This window comes from Vombatus ursinus, unplaced genomic scaffold, assembly GCF_900497805.2.
Source record: "Vombatus ursinus unplaced genomic scaffold, bare-nosed wombat genome assembly UNPS02014772.1, whole genome shotgun sequence".
Taxonomy (NCBI): domain Eukaryota; kingdom Metazoa; phylum Chordata; class Mammalia; order Diprotodontia; family Vombatidae; genus Vombatus; species Vombatus ursinus.
In genome coordinates, this window is record NW_020954550.1 from 17,519,983 (window position 1) to 17,546,910 (window position 26,928).

The window sequence follows — 26,928 nt, forward strand, 5'->3', positions numbered from 1 at the left end:
GCTAAGTATGGCACGTTAGCAGATAGTCTAATGGTAGGAAAATGAGTTGAGTTACAGGAAGTCATTTCTTTTTGAAACCATAAAGGCATGTAAGGAACTTTAAATAAAAGGAACTTGACTAAGTTTGCCTAAGTTTTCTATCAGAAAGAAATCAAGGAAGCTGATTAATATTTCTGATCTCTGTCAAACATCCCTTTCTGAGAGCAAAGTATTTTCTGCTGCCATGAAGCAAATGGAAAAACAGGGGTAAGAATACAGTATGTAAAAGGATAAGAGCTCAGTCAATTCGATCTAGAGTTTAATGGAATTTTACCAGGGAATAAATTTGATATTGTAAGCTAGGCCAATATGAGGTGAGTCATCAGATACGTATACTGTACAATTCCCTTTATTATTTGAAAAAAATACTTTCTATCTCCTTCTTCCCAGTCCTTCTACCATCAACCTGGACATTCCCATTTTCTTATTTATAAAGGTTTAAAATCATGATAACCTTATCCCATTATTTGCATATATTCACTAGATTCCTTGATCCTCTTTTCTCTACACTTACTTTCTTAATTATGTGACTCCCTTCTCAGAAGTCTTCAGAGGCCCCCTGTTGCTTTTAGGATTAAATACAAATTAATCATCTCATATATTAAGCCCTCTACAATTTGGATCCATCCTACTACCTTTCATGTTACTCTTCTTAACAATCTTATTCTAGCCTATTTGGTCTACTGGCAGTTCAACAATCCATTTACTATCTCCATCTCCATTTCTTAGAGTTCTTAGCTTCCCCCAACACTGAGATTATGTGAAGTCTATCCTGACTTCTCCAGATTTTAGTGCCTTCTCGCTCCTCCAGTTACACTGTCTTTATTTTTCTCTGTAGATGGGTGAAACTCCTTGAGGTCAGGGATTGTGTGTGTGTGTGTATGTGTGTGTGTGTGTGTGTGTGTGTGTCTGTGTGTGTGTGAGTGTATTTAAGGTCAGGGATTCTACGTGTATATATGTATGTATGTATGTATATATGTATATACAAATATATATTATATATATGTATATATATATAATATATATATATAATGTGTGTTTTTCCCCAATTACATGTCAAAACAACTTTTTTAATGCTTGGTTTTTTTTAAGTTTTGAGTTCCAAATTCTAGCCCTCCCCCTTACCTTTGAAATGATAAGCAATCAGATATAGGTTATACATGTGTAATCATATAAAACATTTCCATATTAGTTATTTTGTACAAGAAGACTTGAATAAAAGAAAAAGAAAGAAAGTGAAAATAGTGTGCTTCAGTCTTTATTCAAACAATATCGGTTCTTTCTCTGGAGGCAGATAGTATGCTTCATCATTAGTCCTTTGGGATTGTCTTGGATCATTGTACTGCTAAGAATAAGTCATTTACAATTCTACATCATACAATATTGCTGTTACCGTGTGCAGTGTTCTCCTGGCTCTGTTCACTTCGTATCATTTCATGTAAGTCTTTACAGAAAATAGTATGTACTTAATATTTGCAGACCAATTTTACTTTTTAAAAATCATAATTCATCTTGTAGATTTAATAAATATAGATTTAATAAACATACTTTTTTCAGAAATAATAGCACAATAATATTCTGACACAATCATACACCACAGCTTGTTTAGCCATTCCACGGTTGATGGGCATCTGGGATTGTTTTGATGCTAGAATTCCCAGAGTCTTACACGTAATAGATGCTTAATAATTGTTGAATTGAACTGGTCTTGGGGAACTCACACATTCCTTGGCTCCAATTGACTCACCTTTATAAAGATGAACTCCAGTTGCACTAGCTCTTGTCTGGATTCCAATCCTATTATTTCTTGCTTGTTGTGAAACATCACTGTGGTGTCCCTCAGATACTTAAAGATGACCAAGAGAATGCTCACTTTTTTATCTGTCATTCCTGAAATTATCAGCGCTTGTATGTTTTAGCCCTATGCTGCTTGAACTATCTCAGAAGACATTCAAATATTTTTCTGGGGAGGAATGGTGGAAACTGGCACCATTGTTCAACCATGAATCCTTTGGTTTCATCGTATAGGGCAGCATGATTTCCTGGAAATCTTATGTCCTGCATGAGAAAACCCAGTTGACTAAAATAATAGGAATTTGCTTGGTTAACTGGACCAAATGAATCTGAGCCTTCTAGTTCTGTTGGATCCATCTTTAGTTCTTCTTTCTCCTTTTGACATGTAAAGTGAGGCTTCGTGATTATTTCTTTGTTCTGTTTCTCAAGGTCCCACCATCTAATACTCATTCATTGCTATATGCTTAACTACCAGTCTCATCCTGGTCCTAATCATGTATGTGCCCTAATCATCTTCCCTGCTCCATGCCAATCCTACAGAGACACATATACAATAGCAATGAATGTTCTTCATACAACTCCCTGATAATTTTGTAAGATTTTGCAATGAAGAAATTTTCCTTTCGCTAACTAATCAACACCCCACTACCCCCACTACCCCCACCACCCCAGCAAAAGTGAAAAGTGTAAGCTTTTAAAGTTCCTTAGTCTAATGTAATTACTTTGGTGGAATGTTCAGAAGAGTTGAAGTTATACTCAATCAGAGCTGCCTTAATTAATTCATGACCTGTAGGCTGACTCATCACTGTGTGCCTGACCAACCACAGACAACTGAGTGTGCTTTGAAATCACCCATCTTAACAGAGAAGGTTATTTATCCCCCCAACACCCTAAATCACTTTAGTATTGCCAAGAGTGGAATCTGGATAAAACCTAACAAGGGCCATCTGGAAGAGTGAGTCACATGGAGTGCCTTGTGCAATATGTTGGTTATGCCTGCTGTTACTGGTACTGCTCAGGGACAGAACCATGGGGGAGGAATGGGTTTCCCATAAGCAAGAAAAGTGAGCTCCCTTTTCCATGGAAAAATCAATAGAGAGAACAGAGGAACTTTCAAAATTATTTATTGATTTATTCATTCATTCATTTATTTTTACTTGGGAAGATTGAGGGAAGGGGTGATATATAAGGATTGGAGTTGTGGTAAAAGCATCCACTTCCTGTACCAGCTTTTGGTCCCTTGAAATCTATTTTGCAAAGTAAAAATAATACCTCAAGGAGCCAAAAATGGGGTAGGGAAGCCTCCATAGACGTTCTACTCCAGCACCCTATCATGGAAGCCCTGAGTTTTTGTGCACATTTTGGTTGGTTCTACCAAGGGAATGGGCTTGAAGTAAAAGACAGCATGGTGTTGTGGATAGAGGGCTGGACTAGAAGTCAGGAAGACTTGTGTTCAAGTCTCTCCTCTAGTACTTATTAATTGCAATCCTAGCAAATTACTTAATGTCTCTGAGTTGCTATTTCTACCTCTGAAAAATGGGGTTGCTGATAACTGTAGCACCTAGGCCATAAGGTCCTCAAAGGTAATGTAAAAAAAAAAGTGGTTTAGAAACTGGAAATCATCATAGAAATGTCAGTTATTTTCAAGTACAGGGATTCTCCTGGCTAAATCTGGAGCAGCTTGTCATTACAAGATTGACCTCTAGTACAAAGAACTCTTGCAGCCTTCTGATGAGGCCTACCTTGATGAAATCATGGATTCTTTAAAATTTTTAAATTTTAAAGAGATCTCAGTAAGATGTGCAGTGCTCAAGCTAAGCATAAAGGTTTTCTGTTACCAACAAGGGACTGATCAGGGAAGGCTTTGTGGTGAAGGTGACATTTGAGTTAGACTTAAAAAGTATATCTGTACAATGGAATATTGCCATGACATAAAAATGCAAGGAAGACATACATAGAATCACCCAAGAAGAAGGTCAGCAGAACAAACATAGACAGTTATGGTAACTATATTTTTTAAATAAATAAAAACTGTACTATACAGATAAAAAAGTATGCAAAGAAAGTGTTGTATTTTAATGTATATTATTTTTATACATTTTAAAACATTATTATTTTTAAATGCAAGTAGTTCAGATTGGATACTTCATTTGGCATTCAACTTCAATTTTATGTACTTGTTGGGTTATTAAATCTATAAGACAAATTATGATTTTTAAAAAGTAAAATTGGTCTGCAAATATTAAGTACATACTATGCACCAGACTCTATAATAAGCACTGGGGATATGAAGAAAAACAAAAACATGCTTCCTGTCCTCAAAGAGCTCACATTCTTATGGAGAAGACAACAGGAAAACAACCCTGTACATTCAAGAAATATACAGAGGAGGTGACATAGAAATGGCATTACTGATGGGAGGTCCTGGGAAAGGCCTCTTGAGGAATATAGGATTTGAACTGAGTCTTGAAGGCAGTTGGGGTTAAGTGACTTGCCCAGGGTCACACAGCTAGTAAGTGTCAAGTGTTTGGTCTGAGTCCGGATTTGAACTCAGGTCCTCCTGACTTAAGGGTTAGTGCTCTATCCACTGTGCCACCTAGCTGCCCCAAAGGAAGACATTTTAAAACAATGGTTTTGTTAGTTGATTTTAGGCACTGAATCCCAAGCCAACATGACTGGTCCTAGCAGTATCAAAGATAAAAAACAATACATAGATATTTTTTCTTCTGGTTGCTAATAAGGAAGATGTGTCCTGGGACACATGTGACCTGGGATTTCATTCATACTGAGAACTCTTAAAGAGGAAAACTCCCTCTCCCAACGGAGGCAGACAGCTTCTCTGTAATATACAATCTTAGAGAGCTGCCTGGGGAACTCAGAGCTTACATGACTTGCCCAGGGTCACACAGCTAGCATAAGTCTGAGGCAATACTTGAACCTAGGTCTTGGCTCCAAGGCCAAATCTCTAGACATTTCTCCATGCTACCTGTCATGTACATCTTACCGTGCCTAAGGTTTTATAAACATAATTTGTTCTCTTGATTACTTTTTTTGTTTTAATATTACTGAGTTTTAGATTTAATGTAACCCTGAAATGAAGTCACAAGGAATTGGACGCAACTGAACGTAGCAGCAAAAATTTCACATGTGAAGCTGCTGAATATAATCACATTCAATTAATAAGTATCCCTGATAAAGAAGCATTATTATAGAAATAGAAAAAATGGATCTCTTGTATTCTTCTGAACTCTTTTGGGGGTACTGTTTGGGTTTTTTAATTTCCTTTGAATTGGAAAAGCAAAGCAAAACTTGGAGACATTTATTCACCAAGAGCTTTGTACAGTGCCTTGCTTAATAAATAAATGTTACAGAAATATTTGTTGATTCAATTTAGTTTGAACTGACCTAATAGAATTAGAATATTTTATCTGTTCACAGTCTCTGTTTTCATTTTTAAAAATTTTAAGCTTATAAGAGACTCAAACTTAGTGGTCTGTTGCCTTAATTCTGATTATTTCTGTTTTGGCCTAGCTCCACACAGGTGGAATAGAAAAAGTGGTAACATCAACTGAGATTCACTAAATACCCACTGTGTGCTAGCTGTTGGGGAAACAAAGAAAAGATGGAAAAAAAATAGCTCCTGCCCTCCATATAATTGGGTAAAATAATTTTTCCCAAATTTTATGTGGCCAAAAGAAAAGTATCATGTAGCAAATCCATTAAAATCAAATCTCTAGTTTATCCTGGCCCACAACATGAAACTATGATTTTAATTTATTGAATAAAGAAAATTGACAGGTTATTTTTAATTTTCATCCTTGTAAACTAGATACGTGGTACATAATAACTTGTCATATTTTTAATGTGTCCTGATAGGAGCAAAATGTCGTCCATGTTTCTACTTTTCTTCATTCTAAAACTTTTTATTCTTGTCTGTCTTTTAGCACAATTGTTGTATATGCCATGCCTCTTCCCTCCCTTCAAACCTCTTTACTGGAAACTTTGCTATGAAATTATCCCTTTTAAAGTAGAATTCAGCATAACCAGATTGTAGGAAGAGTAGAACATCTCCCTCTCAGTGTGGACAATAAGCTCTCTTTTCCTAGAGCAGAGTTCCAAGAGAAAAGAAGGCGATGTAAGAAACATCACTTGGTTTTAGTACTAAAAGGGACCGTTGTAGAAGAAGTCACCTAGCCCAACCATCTCATTTCAAGGATGAGGAGACCATCATCTTCAGTGGTATGGGATGACTTTCTATCTAATCTTGATGGAGAGGCAAAGTTCAGAATGTGACATACATATTTTTGGATGTCACCAATAGCAGTAATTTGTTTTGCTTGACTATACATATCTACTACAGAGGTTTTGCTTTTGTTTTTCAATCAGAGGAGAGAGATGAGAGGAAGACAAAATATATATTTTGCTAAGTGGAAAAGTTAAACTGTTTTTAAATGACATGCTCAATTTCACACTACTAGTAAATAGCTAAGCCAGGAGTCAAATCTCGGTTCCCTGTCTGGATCCATTGTTTGTTTTTTTTTCTTTTCTTCCCCTAATGCATCACCCTTTTCTTGTGTCCTCATTGCCCTTCCAGATATCTGAAGGATCTTTATCTCCATAAAATCTAGACCTCAATTCCACAGGAAAAGGATTGAGACTGCCCTATTCCTGCTCAACATTTAGCTCTCCCCTTTACTTCCTATTCTTTCCTCAACTCCTCTCAAAGAACTGATTATCTTGACTTGTAATGGAGTAATGACTGGAAATTGACTGACTAGAGAGGCAGATCTTCGCTGTTTCAAATTAAGTTTGACAGATAGAGCAACTAGAGTTGTTTTATGGGTTTGTTTGATGATGGATATCAAGTTTAATTACCTGTTCTTCATCTTAAAGTACTCACTAACCTGGACTTTTTCTCTGAAACTTACTTGGCTAATTACAGATTGATCCTTTGAATGCAGGCTCAAAGTTTAGTAGCCTGGAGGATAATTTCCTGAGGCAATATAATAAGGAAGTGTAATGGGAACTTTGGTGACTCAGAAAGATGATGTCTAGGGCTGATCCTTTGTGTGACTAATGCTTTTCTCTGCTGTAAACAGAAATGACTTATCTAGTACATTGGCCAATCACAGTGAGACCTTCCTGGCATGGATATTCAGGGAGTCCAGGCAGTGAAAACTTCACCTCATCAGAGAATGAACCAACCTTCCACAGTGAAAGAGATCAATGACACCCAGTGTGTTCAAAACAAAGCATGGGTTTTCTGCCGGGTCACCACTTTTGAAACCTTAGCTCTAAATGAGTTAGTCTTGGCCTGGTTTCCTATGGCACGAGATTTAAGCAATCAATTTGTCTTTAGAGTGGTATAAGAATATCTTGTTAATATATTTGGATTCCATGAACTAGTTTAAATCCAATTTGAAATTCAGGGCAAATGGGGTAGCTTTTTTCCCCCAAAGCTCTTTTCCAAAGAGCAACAGGACAATGTATCTTCAGAATCTTTGCGTAGATCTTTGCACCGATTCTTAAGGCACGCTGTTTCACCAGTTATTGCTTTTGTCTCCCAGCAAGTCCCTGGTTCGTTTGGTTTTTCTATAGTTCACAAGCATAAAGTTGGCTAATATATAAAGTCTAAAGTAGAACAATGCTGCATTTTTGTATAAAAACCTTGAGAAAGGTTTGTATCCCAAGGGCTTAGGATAGACTACAGCATTTAATAAGTGCTTGTTGAATGAATGAATGGAAAATTTTAAAAAAAAAAGGGACAGGGGAAATTTTTACATTCACTCTGCTTATCCTCTTTGTTCAGTCCTTTTTTGTGGCCTACAACACTTCCTGCCTCAGGCATTTATTATTTGTGTGTCTATGGGCAAAGCCAGTCACTTGACCTCTCTCAGTCTCAGTTAACTTTTCTGTAAATGGCACCTACCTTACAGAGTTGTTGTGAGGATCCAATTAAAAAAAAACAACAACATGTAAAATGCCATGTAAGTGTATTATTATTATTAGTAGTATTAGTATTATTTTGAGACTGGAGGGTCATCTAAAAAAACTGGCCTAAACAATTTGCACTTTGTTTCTAGTTTTCAATTTTAAAAACTGACTGGTTTTAGGGGCTTTTATATGTTAGTTTTTAGTGATTTATACCACTAATCCTGTATACTATCAGTCAGACAGCACACTGATATTGTGGCCCTTAGGGTAGACCTTGCAAATTCATATATGTGTGTTTGAGTGTGTGTGTGTGTATGTGTGTGTGATATATGACTATATGATTGATTACCCATCCATATGTATACGTGAGTGCATATGTATACAGAAAACTCTTTTTTTGGCCTTCAAAGTAGATTGGAAATACTGAGGCGGTTTTGACACACCCGCAGTGCAGAACTACGTAAACCTTTATACTATACATGGCTTCCACTGAAGTGATGAGGGGTGGATTAAGGAGGGATCTGACAGCTCATGAGAAGAAACAATGCAAAAAAAAAAAAAATCTCTCCAGCTCTTAATGATATAACAAGAGCAATGTGTGCTGTGACTATTGAATCATAGGAACAAATATGTAAACATCCATATGTTAGAATATGTAAACAAATGGAGGCAAAGGTCTGGTGGAATTAAAAATTCTTAATAAGAAAGCCTGTTATTCTTCTTTGTGGCAGAGAACCACTATTTAGGGCCATCAAAACAGCTTCCAGGCTTGATTTACTTCCAAGTCAGACTGGTAATGCAAATGTCTGATTCGGAAGGCTCCAGGCTAGTTCTTTGTGGAGTGTGGGTTGATTTTTTTTTCCTTTTTTTTTTTTTAATCAGATGATTTTCAGGTGTTAGTTCTTCACACTCTTGTAGCAGGCTTTCACCTAACAATTTATGGCTCCATAGGGATCAGAAAAACCTTCAGTGAAGTGAAAACCAGTCACCCAACAGCCAGATCTTTTAAGAATGAATCAGCTCCTTGTTGACAGGAGTAAGCTGTGACACTGGACCATGTTGAGATAAGATTTCTGTTACTGGTGGTAGGGATATAATAGTCCTGGAGTCAGAAAGACTTATTTTTCTGAGTTCAAATTGAGCCTCTGACACTTACTAGTGATATGATCCTGGGCAAGTCACTGAACCCTGTTTGCCTCAGTTTCCTCATCTGTAAAATGAGCTGGAGAAGGAAATAGGAAACCATTCTAGTATCATTGCCAAGAAAACCGCAAATGGTGACGTGAAGAGTTAGACATGACTAAAAGGACTGAGCACCACCAACAACATTAATGATGGTCTTTTATAAACTTAATACTTTGCATGGTTTTGAAAAGCTATTGATGTAGTTTTCTTCAGCTACATACAAGTAGTTCATAGGATCTTGGCTGTAGAGCTGGAAGGGGGGCCTTGGAGATCATGAAGCTCAACTCTGTCATTTTATGATGAAAAAACTGGGACTGAAAAAGGTTAAGTGGCTTGTTCAAGGCCACCAAGCTCATAAGTGTCTAAGGGGGGAAGATGTGAGCTCAGATTTTCTTGACTCCCAAATTCTACATGCTATTCATTGTACCATCTAAGGAAGTAAGTAAGGGAGTTAGCCTGCTTAGGTCGCTTTCTTTTCCTCCAGACTTCTACCTTAATATAACTTGAAATGTCAAGAATATTTGGAACTTTTGGGGGAGGGAGAGAGAGAAAAAGAAAGAAAAAGACAGAGAGAGAGAGAGAGAGAGCAAAAGTCTCACAAGTACTTGTTCTAACAAGATTGTGTACTAGCAAGTATGCCAAAATCTGATAGATGCTAATAAGAAGATCTGAAAGGGGGGGTGGGGAGAGACCAGTTTAGTTCCTTTAAACTTTCCTGAAATGCCTGGGATTAAAGGAGACAAAGTCAAGAGTGCATAATACTTTGCTGACACAGAGGGAGTCTTTTCTTGTCAATAAATATAGAAATAGCATGTATGGACCTGATCTCTAATCCAATTACATTCAAAGAAGAAATCTAAACAAGATTTTCTAAATGTTCTTGAAAGCATGAGCTACCTCAACATGTCACTTCATTAAATGAAACTAAAGCTAACTGCAATTATATCCTGGTTGTAAAAAGAACAAATTAAATTATTATTATTGATAAAATTAAGTGAGGTGTCATTCTACCCTCACCAATAGCATTTTACTTTTGTCACTCTTTCACTCTTAAGTGGACAGAGCTGATAGATTTTGACCAAAACTGGCCCATTTGTAAGAAGGTAGATTAATCTGCACCATAAATTCAGTTCAAGGATGGAAATATATAAGGGGGGGGAGAGAACTTTTATGCTTTTTAGTGGATTTCACAGTAGTCTGGCCTAAAAAGTAGCACAGAAAGCCCTAACTGCAATGCTTATAAGGTGTAAAGTACATGCAACTCTTAGTCAAGAAATACTCAAATGGTCAGTTGACTATCAAGAGCCTGTTAAAGGTTGTGGAAAATGTCAGAGAAGACCAAGTCTTGCTGTGGTGAATTTCCAATTAAAAAAAAAACAAAAAACAAAAAACAAAGGATTTACAGCTAGTTGTAAAAGAGAAAGGCACCCCTAAGTGTAAAACCTTAGAGAAGTTTTTAAAAGTCTTAGAGATAAAATAGCATTAAAACTGATCTTGTCACAAGAGAGGACCATTTCTAGGATTAACTTCGGATGCTCTTTTCACTAATTGAACATATTTTCCAATATCTTTGTAAGGAAATCCTGCACAGTGGTAACCTGAATTTTTCCTGATTCCCCTACTAATGCTGGATAATATAGTAAAACAGCAAAGACTCTAGTACTGAATTATCTAGCCTGTCTTGGCCCAGAGAATTTGCTTCCCAGATTGTTATTTTTTTTTCCACTCAGGAAACCTGTCTCTGCCATCTGAACTGTTCTTTGGAATTCAGCACTGTTATTCTATTCGAAATCAGAATTTCTAGATATAAAATTGTTTGTTTACTTACTTACTCATTTAAATAATTTGAGAGAGCCTTCCAGGTAGAACTTCCATGCTAGTTCTGATTGAAATAAGAAAGACTGAGTGACCTGTCTATCAAATTACTTGGAATCTGTGCTCCCTTATGAAATCCTATGAAAAAAAAGAAAGAACCAGAGTATAACATGGAAAATACAGAAGAAAAAAAAAACTCTGATATCCCATATATGCTAATAAAAAGCATAGGTAAAAACAAATAACAATCCTTGTTTAGAGTCTTCATTGACCAGGTGGACTTCAGCAAGTCTCAGGTTTGGAGAATAGGATGGCTTTTTATTTCTTCAGGAAAGTTGAGAGGTGAGGCCTGCCTTACTCTGATTATAGATGGCATAGACAACTGCCTAGATGTTGTAATTTAAGAGGTACTGAGAGGGTGCTTTTTGTTTTTAATTTTTATTTTCAATTCCAAGTTTTCCCCTTTCTACCTCTTCCTCCATGCATTGAGAAGGCAAGAAATGCAATAATACAAAACATTATCACATTCCACCCCCCAAAAAAAAGGCAAGAAAAGTAAAGAAAGAAAAAAAAATTATGTTTCAGTATGCACTCAGGGTCCATTAGTTCTCTCTCTGGAGGTGGATAGATTTTTTCACTATGAGTCCTTTGGAGCTGTGATGTATTGATTAGAGTATGTGATTGTATTGATTAGAGTAGCTAAGTCTTTCACAGTTGGTTATTGTTATAGTATTGCTGTTACTACCTACAATGTTCTAGTTCTGCTCACTTCACTTTGCTTCAGTTCATATAAGTATTCTTAGGTTTTTCTGAAACCATCCTCTTCATCATTTTTTTTCAGTGTAATAGTATTCTATCACAACCATATACTACAACTTGTTCAGCCATTCCCTAATTAATGGTCATTTCCTCAATTTCTGCTTCTTTGCTACCATAAAAAAGAGCTGCTATAAATATTTTTGTACATATAGATCCTTTTCCTTTTATTTCTTTGGGGTACAAACCTAGTAGTGGTATTGTTGGGTCAAAGTTTTATAGTCCTTTGCACTTAATTCCAAACCATTCTCCAGAGTGGCTGGACTAGTCACAGCTCCACTGACAGTGTATGAGTATGACTATTTTTCCCTATCTCCTGAGAGGGTGCTTTTAAGAAACATTGCACCTGATACCCATGGATTTACCTGAAATTCCTATAGAATCACTCCTTATGAATTGTTGTGTTTGTCCTTTGTTCTTGAAGATGATGTGATTTGCAATTGACTTTGATTTGAGTGAGGGAGGACTGTGCAAGGTCACTAGCCTCACTTTCTCCTGGAGAGCCATCTGGGTCCAGTGGCCCGACAGCAATCAGGCCAACTGGAAATGGCCCAAGATGCAGTGGGAGACCCTGGCCCTTTTAAGCTAAGGTCTTTTCAGGTTCTCACTTTGAGTGAGGCAACACCCATTCAGTGAAGAATAGGCCTCTTTAAGAAGTGAGTCAAGGTCTAGGAAGGCAGTCATACATACATTCAGGAAAAGTAGCCATCCCCCACTATTTTAAAGAAAAATCAGAGTCCCAAGGAAACAAGATACAAGTTGTCAAATTTTGCTGGTGAAGAAGGAGAGGAAGAACAAGACAAAAACAGAGACCATCCAATTCTAACTTGATTGCATTAGGAGTTTGCAAGGGGAGGTCTCTGAAAGTAGGCGAGGCACTTAGGAGAGACCAGCTTTACAGCTCTGCTTCCAGAGCCCCTGCAGAGAGCATTGTAACTCCAGCAGCCTTTCAGAGGGGCAAAAGAGTGCATTCCACTGTATTGAGGTCTCCCAGCATGGTGTCTTGAACAACAGTAACAAGCATTAATCAGGCACCTGTACAAAGCACTGTGTTAGGTGCTGGGGATAGAGAGACAAAATGCAGCAACCCAATGGTAAAGGAAGGAATGAATCATAGGCTCTGGTTCCATGGCTCTCTCTATGTAACAACTGGAAGGCAAGCCATATTGACTTTTTCCTTAAGTCTTTGGCCTTCATAATTTAAAAGTTACCTGGGATTCATTCTGTCCCTAGGGCCTGCAGTTGGGGAGGAGATGGCTACGAACGGTTAATCACAGCTATTTTATACTTCAGTTTTCATCATGTTTTCATAATGGCAATGATAGACTATTTCATATTTTGACTTTTCATCCTCCTTTCAGTATCTCATGGGCTGATGAGAGTAAACATTATGTCCATTTTAATTTTGATTTCCTGGAGGGGAAATGCTCCCTGTTTTGTTTTAGAATTTATAACTAATTTAAACAATGGGAATTTTAAGCCACTAAGGAAAGTGTTTGTGAATAGACCACAGCTCCTCAAATCCTCGCTGGGAATCTGTCTACTTAAGATGAACAATAAACAGTCCCATATATTTGGGGAGAAAAGAGGAATTGAGAAGAGTGGCCAGTTTTTCTCACATTCCACACACCCTATCTGTGCCCACCATCACCAGCTTAACTCAAGGTTTTATTTCTTTTTGCTCAGACTATTGTGAGGTTTTCCAAAATGGATTCCTTGTGTTTTAATCTATCATACATACAGCCTCCAAAATAATCTTCCTAATCCACACATACCACCTCCTTATGCTTAGAATGTATTCCCAATCCTAATTCTTCCCATTTTCATTCTTCAGTGAAACTCGGCTCTGTGGCTTCTTCTTCCTAAAGTCGGTCTTGAACGCCCCTCTCACTCACCCTCCTTCAGGCTGTCTCTGAATCAGTCATTTCCTTACTTAAAAGTGTTCTGAGGAATTGTATATTCTTTTCCCCCACAAGAAATTACAGTGCCTTGCATATTAGCCTTGGATCTAATAAATCTTTGTTAAATGGAGCTTACTTTTATTTGATTAAGACAAATTCTGTAAGTTTTGGTGAAATTGGTTATACAAACTTTACCTTCTGATTTTCAGTCAAATGTTCTTTAAATTTTGTTTTTTGTTTTGCTAGCCTGGTAAGAACCTAGGAATCTTTTTTTTTTTTAAGTACACCTTTTCTCACCTGTAAGATAGGAGGGTCTTTACAAGGACAGATACTCCAAGGAACATGATGGATGGACAGGCAGTTAGATGGGTGATGACTGATGATCATAGTGATTATTTCTAATGCCTTTATCACCTTTAATGCTTATGCATTGCTCTCATCAGCATCTATAAATAAAAATTCTTGCCCTTGGGGATCTTATTTCCACATGTGGGAAAACATGGAGACAGTTGTGCAAAACCTATTTCATGAAACATTTTCTGAAAACTGGAGCTTCATGAATGACTTCCAGCACTTAGCATGGTGCCTGGCACATGATAGGCCAGGTGAAATCTGGATTCTGTCAAAGGACTACACTTGTGGATTCAGTTAAAGGGCTGGACTTGAGGGCCTAGAGGGCCACATGTGGCCTCGAGGCCACAGGTTCCCCACCCCTGTGATAGGCTCTTAATAAATGTCTATATATTGATTGCCTTTACTTGTACTTTTCCCTGGTGGTTCATGGTGATTTGTTGCAGAATGTGATGTAATTTCCAGAGCTGGCCCGTCAAAACTATCACCCCAAGATCTCTATGTTTAAGTTCCTGCCTAGTTTAAGTTAAACATGAGCTTCAAATGGTATATGACATTTCTTTCTTTTTCTCTCTATCACAAAAATATATCCCTGTGTACTATGGCAAAAGAAGGAAAAAGCATAGCCTTTTGTTGTTTGAGAATTTAATTAGCACTGTGACTTAATAAGATTTGCATCAATTACCACCTTCATTCAAACCCCCAATTTTCACTCTCTTTGTTTATATAGAAAGAGGTGTAATGGACTAGCACTCAGCCATTGCAGGCAGTTCAGAGTTGTCAGCACCTTAGAGAACAGTTTGCTCCTACAAGTTAATTGACTGTTTGAAGTGAGGACTTGGTTTAAACCTCTACCACGTGGCATTTTACATGAGAATGTGTGTTCCATGGTAACTTGGGAAAGACTTGACTGATTTTCATTAAACCGAGGATATTACTATCAGGCACAAAGAGATATTTTAAGTGTGATTTATGGTTCAACCTGTCATTTCTAAACCAAATGGAATTGGATAAAAGATTTCAAATGGGCATGTTGACAGTTTTTAACAGATTTCAGTAAAATTAAGTATAGGAGCAGAGTGAGAAGTGGAGATTGGCACAGAGTAAGCAGACACTTTGGGCACAACACAGTGATCACAGTGAGGGAGACTTTAAAATATTATCTTTACAAATATTGTATGGTAGGGTCATAAAATTATGTTTTCCATAGTGCCTATGTACTTATTTTATGCTAAGTCAGGTTCCATCTGTTAAAGCCAGGGATCAAACCTTTGGGCAGTACAGTAGGGGGATGGGAGGGCAAACCAAATTTTCAAATCTAGGGAGTAGGGAAACACAATGTTTAAACCTTGCCTAAAGCACAGAGCAGCCTTGTCGTGGCACTCTGAGGAAGTTATAGAAACATGAGCTTGCGTTGAATGAATTTTAGAGTCCACAGAAACCCGTAGTAATTATATTGTCTTTTTCATTAACACAAATTTACATATCTGACTGAAAGAGAAGGTCTTTCTCCTTAAAAAAAAAAAAGATTGCTAGGCTTTTACCAGAAAGTGAAATAAAACAAAACATGAACAACACTTGACAAGGAATCAAAAGTTATCTTTTTATATATTTGGCTTTATTTGATTATCAGCTTTCTTCTAGACAACAAATTATGCTTGGGTTAGGTAGAGCTATTTCTTATAGGTAAGATGTATGTATTTTCCTTTATTCATTCATTGATTTTTATCTACTGCATAGTGGGTAAAATGGCATCACAAGACGAAACTGGAAGGGATCTTGCCACCCCTCCCGACAAAAGACATGCAACTCATTCCTTTAAGGGAGGTAAGCAACATGGCATTAATATTATTAATATTAATACATGTACTTAGTGCTATGGGGTTTACAGAATGCATAGTGAAAGTAGAAGTAAGCTACTGAGAATCAGGAGATCTGGAAGAGATACTCTGGAACAGAAAGATGGAACCTGCAGCCTCAAGGCCACATGTGGTTTCCTGCTCTGGAGACTAATCAACACATAAAACTCTATGCACTATCCAGATAAGGGACAGATGTTGGGTAACAATAAGAAATGAAGTTGAAAAGATTGTTGGGGACTCAGATAATGGAGATTTCTACAAGCTACAGACAGGCTTTAAGCATTCAAATTTCAGTTCTAACACTTAATAGCTAGCCCCTACTAGGAAGATAGCCCCTAATAGGTTCAAAATCCCGATTTTTTTTTTAAGTTTAGGGAAGGTTGTCACCCACAGGTAGTTTGCCCTGATAGATTCTAGATATATTCAAAAGTGAGTTAAGATGACAAAGATCAGGGAACCTGCAGGCTCTGACTTCAATCTTAACCCCCTCCCAAGCTGCTCCGTACATTCCAGTCCATCACTGGGGATCTTGAGACAGAGAGGGCTGTGCCTTCATTTCTCACCACATTGCTCCTCAAGATCTATGGATCTGGGGAATTAGCTCAAGCCAGAGGCCTCTGAGTGTGATACGTTTGAGTCAATTCCCTCAGATCTAAACTTAGGAAAAGGCATTCGACTTGGAATTAGAATGATTCAGTCAATTAATAAACATTTATTAAGCACCTCTCAGTACCAGATACTGGGAGGCAGTAGGCAAAAAATAAAAATACAGCCACTAACATGCTGCAAGGGGAGGGAGAGAACATGCACACATAGAAGTATATTAAAAATATAATTACAAGGTAATTTTCCAGAAGAGGGATAGGGGAAAGGAATAGTTGCTTTGGGGGTCAGGAAAGAACTCCTATAGGAGGTAGCTTTTTGAAAGAGGCTAGGAATTCTAAGAGATGGAAGTGAGGAAGGAATACCTGTGGGTGTATGTACAGAGGTGGAGATGGAGATGAAAAGTCACATGGGAGGGACAGCAAGAAGGTCAGTTTTGTTGAACCATACAATGTATGTGAAGACGATTAAGACGAAGTAGCTTAAGATCAAGAAAAGAGAAGCATGTTGGGTGATTTAGGGGTGGCTGTGACTTCCCAAGTTCCTTTCCACCTCCTAGATTCTAGTCTCACACCTGCCCAGCATCGGTGAGTTGAGAGAGGAGTGGAATACGGCAGTAAATTCTTTCTAAAGAATTCCGAAGTCGACTTGACTGTCAACTTCTGTCAGGCTGATAAATTGTTACATGCATTCCTTTGGGTAAGTGCATTGCTGCCTGGTTCCTCATCTGCCAAGAAGTTGTTTTGCAAACCCAGAAATGTAGTTTTCTGTACTTAGACTGCAAATGGACAAACACCCCAGAAAAAAGGGTGCATTTTAGATACCTTCTAATGTAGATTTGTTGAGAAATGCAAACACATGTTAAAAAATAGAGGTTGGCAAATAGGCCACTAGTTTCTAATGTGCTTGAATATGTTAAAGCAAGAGTAATGAGAATTAAAAAGTAAATAGAGTGATATAAGGACCTTTATTAACCCCCCCCCACACACACACACAATTAATGCTATATTTTTGAAGAAGCTAATCATAGAACAGAACAGAAAGGGGTGTCAGAATCACTGATTATAGTAGCAGGAGTGTTGGTTTTGGAGTTAGAGAATCTGGCATCATTTTTTCACTCTGCTGCTTATTTATTGCCTTTGTGTCTCTGGGCTTCAGTTTTCTCCATCTATAAAATGAGGGGGTTGGATTACAAGGCCCCTTCCAGCTCTAAAGTGCTGATCCTATGACTCCCTTTGGAAGCTCATTTAAGTTTTTAAACCCATATTTAAATTCCTATAAAATAACTGAACCACCCATTTACTGAGCCAAGGCTGAAGACATGTTCTGCTCAAAAAGACTCCCTTCCAAAAGTTCTCTGAGCATTACCACCTGGGAACGTAGGGTTTTTGATAAACCGTGGATCAAAGCGATCAATTGCCTACGTCAATGAAGGACACATTTCATTCATTGCAGTGTAATTGTTTTCAGGTGGCACAGTGAATAGAGTGCCCAACCTGGAGTCACAAAGATCAGAGTTCAAAGCTGGCCTCATATACTTACTAGCTGGGGGACCCTGGGCAAGTCGCTTAACCCTGTTTGCCTCAAGTTCCTCATCTAGAAAATGAGCTGGAGAAGGAAATGACAAACCATTCCAGTATCTTTGCCAAGAAAACTCCAAATGCGGTCACAAAGAGTCAGACAGGACTAAAAAATGATTGAACAACAAAATGGGTTGAATTGGAAGAAGAAACTGAAACTAAAGGGGACCAACTCATTGGTTATTGTATAGCTTTTGAGTACGATACAATATGGAGATGAGTTGTATAGTAATCATGAAAACAGAGAGGAAGTGTTCAAATTTACAATGCCAAGGGGCATATATGGGGTTGGATTTGGGAAGTTAAAGTGAGAGGGCTTATGACCTGTCTAAAAAACTTACATTTATTAATTTTATTATTCACCACAACTTCCCCATTTAACAAATAGGAAAACAGACACTGAATGCATATGATGTAGAATCACAGAATTTTGTGTTAGAGAAACTTTAAAAGTCTTCTAGCTCCTTCTCAATGCAGGAATTCCCTTCTGTAACATCCCTGCCAGATGATTTGATCAAGGTCAATCAAGAACAATCCATCTATTCTTTGAACAAATACTGATGAAATGGTTTTTATGTCCTAGTTCTATTCTGTGAGCTTTGGACATATAACAAATAAGATGCATATCTTTTAGCCCAGTAGGGAAGATAAATTTTTTTTTTTGTTTTTTAAGTGGAAAGTGCCAATTTCATTTTTTATTTATTTTTTGCTTTTTAAATTAATTAATTTTGATTTATCAACAATCTCTTCCATATGCTTTTGAGTCTAAAATTTTTCTCCCCATCCCTCCCCACCACTGTCCCCAAGATGGCACACAATCTAATATAGGCTATACATATACATTGCTATTAAACATATTTTCACATTAGTGATGTTGTAAGTAAGAATTAGAACCAATAGGAGGAACCACCAGAGAAGAAGAAACAAAACTCAACAGAAGAAAAAAAATAGCAAGTAGTATGTTTCAATCTGCATTCAAACCCCATAGTTCTTTCCTCGGATGTGGATAGCATTTTCCATCATGAGGTCTTTGGAGATTTCTTAGATCCTTGTATTGCTGGGAAGGGTTAAGTTTATCAATATTAGTCATTGCACAACATGGCTATTATTGTGTACAACATTCTCTTAGTTCTGTTTATTTCACTCAGCATCAGACCATACAAGTCTTTCCAGGTTTTTCTGAAGTCAGCCTATTCATCATTTCTTGTATCACGATAGTATTCCATTACAGTCATATACCACAACTTGTTCAGCCATTCCCCAACTGATGGGTATCCTCTCAGTTTCCAATTCTTTGCCACCACAAAAAGAGCTGCTATAAATATCTTTGTACATGTGGGTCCTTTTCCCATTTGTATGATCTCTCTGGGATATAGCCCTAGAAGTGCTATTGCTGGGTCAAAGGGTATGCACATTTTTACAGCCCTTTGGGCATAGTTCCAAATTGCTCTCCAGAATGGTTGGATCATTTCACAACTCCACCAACAATGCATTAGTGTTTCAATTTTCCCACATCTTCTCCAACATTTGTCATTTTCTTGTTTTGTCATCTTGACCAATTTTCTTGTTTTGTCATCTTGACCAAGCTGATGGTGTGATGTGGTACCTCAGAGTTGTTTTGATTTGCATTTCTCTAATCAGTAGTGATTTAGAGCATTTTTTTATATGACTATAGATGGCTTTAATTTCAGGAAGATAAATTCTTTACACAAATATCCAAAATATTGGACAGAATATGAAAATGGAATAAGCGGTACAAAGTGCTATGGGAAGGAGGGAGAGATCATTTCTGGCTGATAAGCTTAGGATAATAAAGGTAGGCTTCCTAGAAGAAGTAGCAATTAAACTGGGTCTTGAAGGAATGAGTTGAGAGAGAGGAGAAATCAGGATCAGTTTAATTTTTTTTCAATATATTTATTTATTTTGTTAAATATTTCTCAATTATGTGTTACAAATTTAACATTCATATTTTTTATTTTGAGTTTCAAATTCTTTCCCTCGTTCCTTTCCCTCCTCCCTCCTTGAGAAGGCAAGCAATTTGATATCAATTATACATGTGAAGTCATGCAAAACATATTTTTATATTAGCCAGGTTGCAAAAGAAAACACAGACAAAAAAGGAGAAAAATGAAGAAAGTTTAAAAAGTATGCTTCAATCTGCTTTCAGAGTTCATCAGTTCTCCTTCTGGAGGTTGATAGCATTTTTCATCATGGATTCTTTGGAATTATTTCAGATTACTATCTTTATCAGAGTAGCTAAGTCTTTCCCAGTTGATCATCCTTACAAAATTGCTGTTAAAATGTTCTCCTCAGTTGGGATCCATTTCAATCAACCCCATGAACAATGAGTCAAGTCAAGTCACTTTGCGTTTATTAAGTGCCTACTGTGTGCAGGGCATTGTGCTAGGTGCTAGGAATAGAAAGAAAGGCAAAAGACAGTCATTGCCTTTCAGGAGTTCACTTTGTTAATAGAAGTCAGAAAGTGTCAGAATAGATTTTAGAAATCATATCCTGCAAGGGATCTTAATCTGGGGTCCATGAATTTGTAGGTAGATAGGTAGATAGATAGACAGATAGATAGATAGATAGATAGATAGATAGATAGATAGATAGATAGATAGATAACTTTCAATATAATTGGTTGCCTTTGTAATCCTATGCATCTTATTTTATGAATTTAAAAACATTCTTCTGAGAAAGGAACTGTATGCTTCACCAAATTTCCAAAGAGGTCCGTGAGACCAAACAAACAAACTAACAAACAAACAAAACCATTAAGAACCCCATACCCTATTACAACCCCTTTATTTTATTGGTGCATTATTGTGTGCATTACCCAGATGCTTTTATAACTCGAAATTGGAATTATGAGACAAAAAAATGCCCCGAAGTCTCACACCTCAAAGCAGTTTTCTATAGGACAGAAGACAACAGTATCATAATAACTGGCTGTGGTTTCACTATCCTTCTCCCCCCAAACCCCCCCATCCCCCACCACTAGCACTTTGCCTTTGCTATGTAAAATGTTTGATTTTGTTTTAATGAAGTGAAATTTCCAGACACAGCCCTCTTTGTTGGCAATCCTCTCAAATTCTTTGTAAACAAAGTCCTGGAGAGGACTAAGAAACCTCTTAGGCCACACTGTTGGTCATCGGCTGGTGATATGGCTCCAAGATAGGAGCTGCCCTCCCAATTCATTGTCTTATTCAAAAGAAATCACTGTCAGTTGCAACTGTAAATAAGATAGATGTCAAATGGAAACTGTTTAATACAGAAAGAAGATGGATTATTTATGCCCTTTGCAAATTCTGCATAGCACTGAACACTCAGAACAAAATATATAGGTGAAATTGAACCCGTATTGCCTTTCAGAGATCCCTAACTGCCTCTATATATCTCCTTCCTCTCTCAGCTGTGTTATTTCACTTTCTCTGCTCCTCCCCAACCTATTTACACATTATACTAAGATATTACCCCCTAGGGGTATTTGCATCTTAACCAGGGACTCTCCAAGATGAAAAACTTTAGACACCCAAAGCAATGAATCACTAATGGTGAAATTTAGGTGACTGACAGGTTGGGAGAGATATTTGGCATTGAGGAATCTTCCCAGCCTCCTCAGATTACAAGAGGCAGTCAGCCCTTGGGTAATGCTTTATGCCAAGCCTTCTGTGGGTACTTAATTAAAGAATTATATTGCCACCTCTTTATGATTCAAATGCTAGCTGTTTAAGATAAGAATAATCTTCAGCAAAGCAATCATTATACAACTTAGACAGTCAAACCTTACTGAAATTTTATCTTAGTGACAAATTGACCTACAGGTCATCAGAGGATATCAGTGTTTATTAAATTAAGTATTTAATAAAATTCTACCAGGGGCATCAAGCAATCCCAGAAGAATTATTTTTAGATTGTAAGGAGGCAAAATAAATAAATAGATAGAGAGAGAGAGAGAGAGAGAGAGATAGATAGATAGATAGATAAAAAACTAAAAACTTTTGCAGAAAAAAAAAAGATATGCATCATTTGGAAGTTTAGAAGTACCAAAGGCAATTTTACATTTTTAGGAGATTTTTAAGTACTTCAAAACAAGGACTTGATGCCAGAAATATACCTAGAAATTAGACAGTAACTTGCCACTGGCAAGCTCTGCTTAAACCTGTTACATATGCTCTCTGAAAGTAAAGCCAATGCCTTCATGTATTTCCCATCAGATAAACATGTATATAGGAATATCTTAAAAGCCAGTAAAAAGTTAGAAATAAGCTACTTGTGCCATCAGACTTCTACTGAAGTGAGTTCTCTGAGGACCAAGCCATGGTCAAATACAATTTCTTTTCCTTCAGTCCTACCAACATTTAAAAACTTTTTTCATTTCCTCCCTAGAGTAGATGTTTAATGGGAAGGAAGGATGAGACAAGCTGGAGTCAGAAAATTTGGTATAGGAATCTGTCATTGCTTAACCTTAGAAAATATTTGGTGAAAGTTAATAAACAAAGAAAAGATAACCTTATCAGGCAGATGGTATTTTTCTGGTTCTAGCAGTCATTCAGACTTTCTGCAGTAGTTTTAAAACATGGCCTTCACTGATAGGAGAGTTCATGCTTTTGTATAGTAATGTAGAATAAGTTGCCAATAATAATTTGCCAATAGTTGATTTTCTTTCCATCTAGCCCCATACTCTGAACAAGGGAAAATGTCCATGCCATTGAGACTTAGGTAGGTAGGTAGAAGTAGTACAAGCTGTTACTGAACTTGAATTCTTGGAGTCGAGGCAGAGAAGCATCCCAGCACTCACATTCATCTTGTTAAGTGCACCTAATTAAAGAATCCTGGCACCAAGTTGGTCGACATAAATATACCTAGTCTCCAAACAGAATAGGCAGAACAGTTTGACAAACATTTCACAAGGATATATTACCTCCACCTCCCTGCTAACTGGAGGCTCTTTTTTTTTTCTTTTCAAAAGGAGGCTGCAGCCTTGTCATCTTTTAGTGATAGCCTTGGCACTGTTTCAGGCAGTATGTCAAGAGAACCCTTCAGATCATCAAGATGTGGGGGGGAATCCAAATTTCAGAGAACTTAAAGGCTGCTTGTTCATAAGATCACTAAGCAGTCCTATGGGTTGCTATGTAGTACCCTGGTGCTTTGGAGAAAAACCTACAAGTATGATTAGAAGGGCACTTGCCAAATGTAACCCATTGTGAGTGGGACCCTCCAGAGCTCCCATCCTGCATTCGCTATAGTTTGTCATGTTTTAGTTCCTGGTAATTGTCTCCTCAATACCTACTGTTTGACAAATCTTTGGGGCACTTATAGAAGGGTTTTCGCAGACACTTTCTAAGCAATGACTCTCTGAGCCTCATTCCAGAGACAATATTTGGATTCTCTGGCTTATTAATGGTGGTGGAGAAGTGTTCTGTAAAATCCAAAAATAAATCTCATAATTTTTGTCTGTAGTAGAATGACTATGACTCATTATGATGATATAGGACACTTGACATTGTCTAAATGTGCTTATTATAATCCTAAGAATTTTAGAGTTAATACTGCTGGTGGTTTAGTAAAGTTCAGTGATATCCTCTGAGAAGTCAGGACTGGGAGGGAACTCTGAAAGTTTTGTAGGATACTTGGCATCAGCATTCTGCTTATTGACAAGCTAATATAATATGCGAAGTGATTGGTCTGTAGGTTAACAACATCAAAGGCAAATTGCTTCCTTGCTCTATCGTTAAATGCTGTCTCTTTGTGAAAGTAGTGTGATGGAGAAGTGGCTTTGGAGCTATGATCTGAATTCACTTCCTTTCTATGATACATACTGACTATGTGTCCCCTGCACAGATCATTTAATTTCTCAGTGCTCTAGGAAACTCTCTAAGACTGTAGATTACAGAGAAAATGTCTACCTGCATTTGTAGAGGGAGTTTACTCATCAGGACATTCCTTAGATGAATATAGTCCTGGATCCAGGCTTATCCCAATCAACAAGCACTTATTAAGCATTGGTTTTATGGCACACATTGTGGATACTAAGATAGAAATGAAGCATTGTTCCTGAACTCAAGCAACTCATTCTCTTTTCTTCCTTGCTGTTACAATTAAAAAAAAAAATGTGTGAAGCAGACTGGTACACAGACAAACACACGTATCTATCCATCTCTATCTATCTATATCTATATATCGTAGTCTAGATTTGTGATTTCATGAATGAAGTCCCATTGTGGGAATTTCTTTCACTGTGGAGATAGGCAATGGAACAATGAGCACTTGAATACCTTGCCTGTAGGCATATCGTTATTATGATTCAGAAGTAGGTCTGAACTCTAAAGCCAATCTTTTATCCAGGCTTCTTCCTCCCCTCTTCTTTTCCCCTTCTCCGTGTGTGTATATGCCTGTGTATATGTGTGCACATATACACATGCAAATATGTATATATGTGAACATACACATGTATATGTGTATTATAACACATACATATGCATATGTATATGCGTATATACATAAAGGTATGTATATATGTCTCAGCAAGTACTATATACATATATACAATTACATTAAAATGCTAATTGTTATTACCATGATGGTTTCTCAATATGAGAGTAAAATTGAGATAACATAAAATAAAAATACCTGTTTTGTCCAGAAATTTATGTTTTTGTTATTGTTCAGTAGTTTCAGTTATGATGGACTCTTCATGACCACATCTGGGGCTTTCTTGACAAAGATACTGGAGTGGTTTGTCATTTCCTTCTCCAGCTCATTTTACAGATGAGGAAACTGAGGCAAACAGGGTTAAGTGATTTTCCCAGGATCACACAGCTAGTAAGTCTCTGAGGCTGGATTTGAACTCAGGAAGATGAATCTTCATGACTACAGGTTGGGCACTCTATCTACTTCACCACCTAGCTTCCCTGGCCCTCCTAAGGACAATTATATATTATTAGTATACTAGAGCATTAACTTGAAAATCCTTCTGTATTAGTTTTTCCCATGTAAAAATTAATATGTTAGTATTGTATGTTGGGCATCATTCCATTAAGTTCTCATTTTTTTTTCTTTTGTGAGTAAGGCTGCTACTTTTCATTTTCTGGAAGCCTTGAAATGCAGTGTGTGATTGGTTGCTGGCAGTTCCACGTGAGTTGATGTGGTCCAGAAGTATGAACTCTCTGGATGACGTCGATTATCACTTCCCCATACCTAAATCCTGGCCAGTTGTAGAGTGGGAGAGATTGGTCTGGAGATCCACCTTTGAGTGCTATTGAAGTAGTGTAGGACTTATTTTTTTCCCCTCGCTTAATAGTATTTTATTTTTTCCAAGTGCATGTAAATATAGTTTTCAACATTCACTTTTATAAGATTTTGAGTTCTGAGTTTATTTTCTCCTTCCCTCCCCTCCTCCCTCCCCAAGAAGGCAAGCAATCTGATATAGGCCATACATGTACCATCATATTAAACATATTTCCACATTAGTCATGTTGCAGAACAGGATTTATTAACCTGGGGTCCACAGATCCCTTCAGGTTTCTGTGGATAGATTTCACAGGCTCTGTGGTCTTAGATGGGGAAAAAAGTTATTTCTTTATTTTCATTAACCTCTAACTAAAATTTTGAATTTCCTTCAATTATGAATGTTGGCAAGAAACCATCATGGTATTAGCAGTACCTGTGACTGTCAAAAGTAGAAATGGCATGTTTTCATATCACATTATAGATATTTTGAAATATCATTTACAGTCACTTCAAAATTATTGTAATTATTAGCCCCACTGCTAGATTGCAGGTGGTCACTGCCTTCCTGGCTACAGACTGTATTTTTTTTGTTTTCTTTCGTAATCCTATATATTTCATTTTATATATTTAAAAACATTATTCTGAGATAGAGTCCATAGGCTCTATCAGATTGCAAAGGGGTCCATGACTACAAAAAGTTAAGAGCTCCTGGTTTAGACATTAGACATACGCTAAGTGAATGCATTCTAGACACTGAAGGTTGAGTTTAATAACCTATTTAGCAAGCCAAGAGTGGTGGCACACACCTATCATCCCTGCTACTGGAGAAAGGCTGTGACTGGTGGATTGCTTGAGCAGGGCAATTCTGAGCTCTAGTTGGATAAACTGAATAGGGTGTCTATACTGTGTCTGGAATCAATATGGTAAGGGGTAAACTAGTCCAAGAGGGAAACAGGAGCAGCTCAAAGCTTCCACTGATCAGTGGAGGTAATAGTCCTTAAATGTCCCCTATACTTCCAGCCTGGACAATAGGAGGCTCCTATCCCTCCCCTCCTCCCCTCCCCCAATCCATTAAGCATGGTGCTTTGTATTTTTTTGCTATCAGAGTAAGAGGGTTGCGATCTGTAATTTTGTTCTTGTGGAGAAGTCCTTATGTGGAAGATCTCTCCAACAAAGTAGCTCCCATATAATTTACACTTAGAAAATCTCCCATGGACGCTGATAGTTTAAGTGATTTGCTTACAGGTCACCCAGCTACATACGTTAGGGTGAGGATTTGAACCAGGCCTTCCTGAATGCAAGGACAGCCTTAGATGTTTGGATTTTAAAGCATAACTGTTTGCTGAATTGAATCCAATTAATCACCAGTTTACTAAGTACCCCTAAGTAAACTGTAAACAGGTGGATTTTTTCTTTTAAAATCCCCTACCTTCCGTCTGATATTAATTTAAGTAATTTTAGCAGATTTCTTTTTTCTGATAAATGACATTTCAATATACACCCCCAGAATCATATTACCTCTTTATAAAGTTGTATGTCAATCGCCTCATCAGTAAACTGAGGCTGACAAAGGTGAGATAATTCAAACTTTGTCATGTACTTGGTAAGTGGCAGAGTCAGTATTAGACCAGCATTAGAATCACCATCTCCTAACCTTTCAAGATCAATGCTGCTTCTGCAACGACTGACTGCTTCTCCTCTCCTCTAGGGTACCCCCAGGGAAAAGCAGTCAGTGCTGTGTCTTAGTGTTAGAATTACTTTTAAAATATTTCTTAACATATAAGGCAGTATCAAGGTCCCAGGATTCTGAGATTC

The 26,928-nt window shown here is 37.4% G+C and overlaps 1 protein-coding gene across 9 annotated transcripts in view; it reads left to right on the forward strand.

The window, feature by feature from the left end:
• Nucleotides 1-26,928, forward strand: part of PDE4D (phosphodiesterase 4D) — a 1,859,629-nt gene that overhangs the window by 1,758,248 nt on the left and 74,453 nt on the right. Inside the window, exon 1 of one of the 9 annotated variants that reach the window (XM_027863641.1) lies at nucleotides 15,618-15,662. The exons of the other annotated variants lie outside the window; for them this stretch is intronic. The gene's annotated coding sequence lies outside the window, so the exon portion shown is untranslated. Of the gene's footprint in view, nucleotides 1-15,617; nucleotides 15,663-26,928 lie in introns of those variants that run through there. 9 annotated transcript variants of the gene reach the window in all.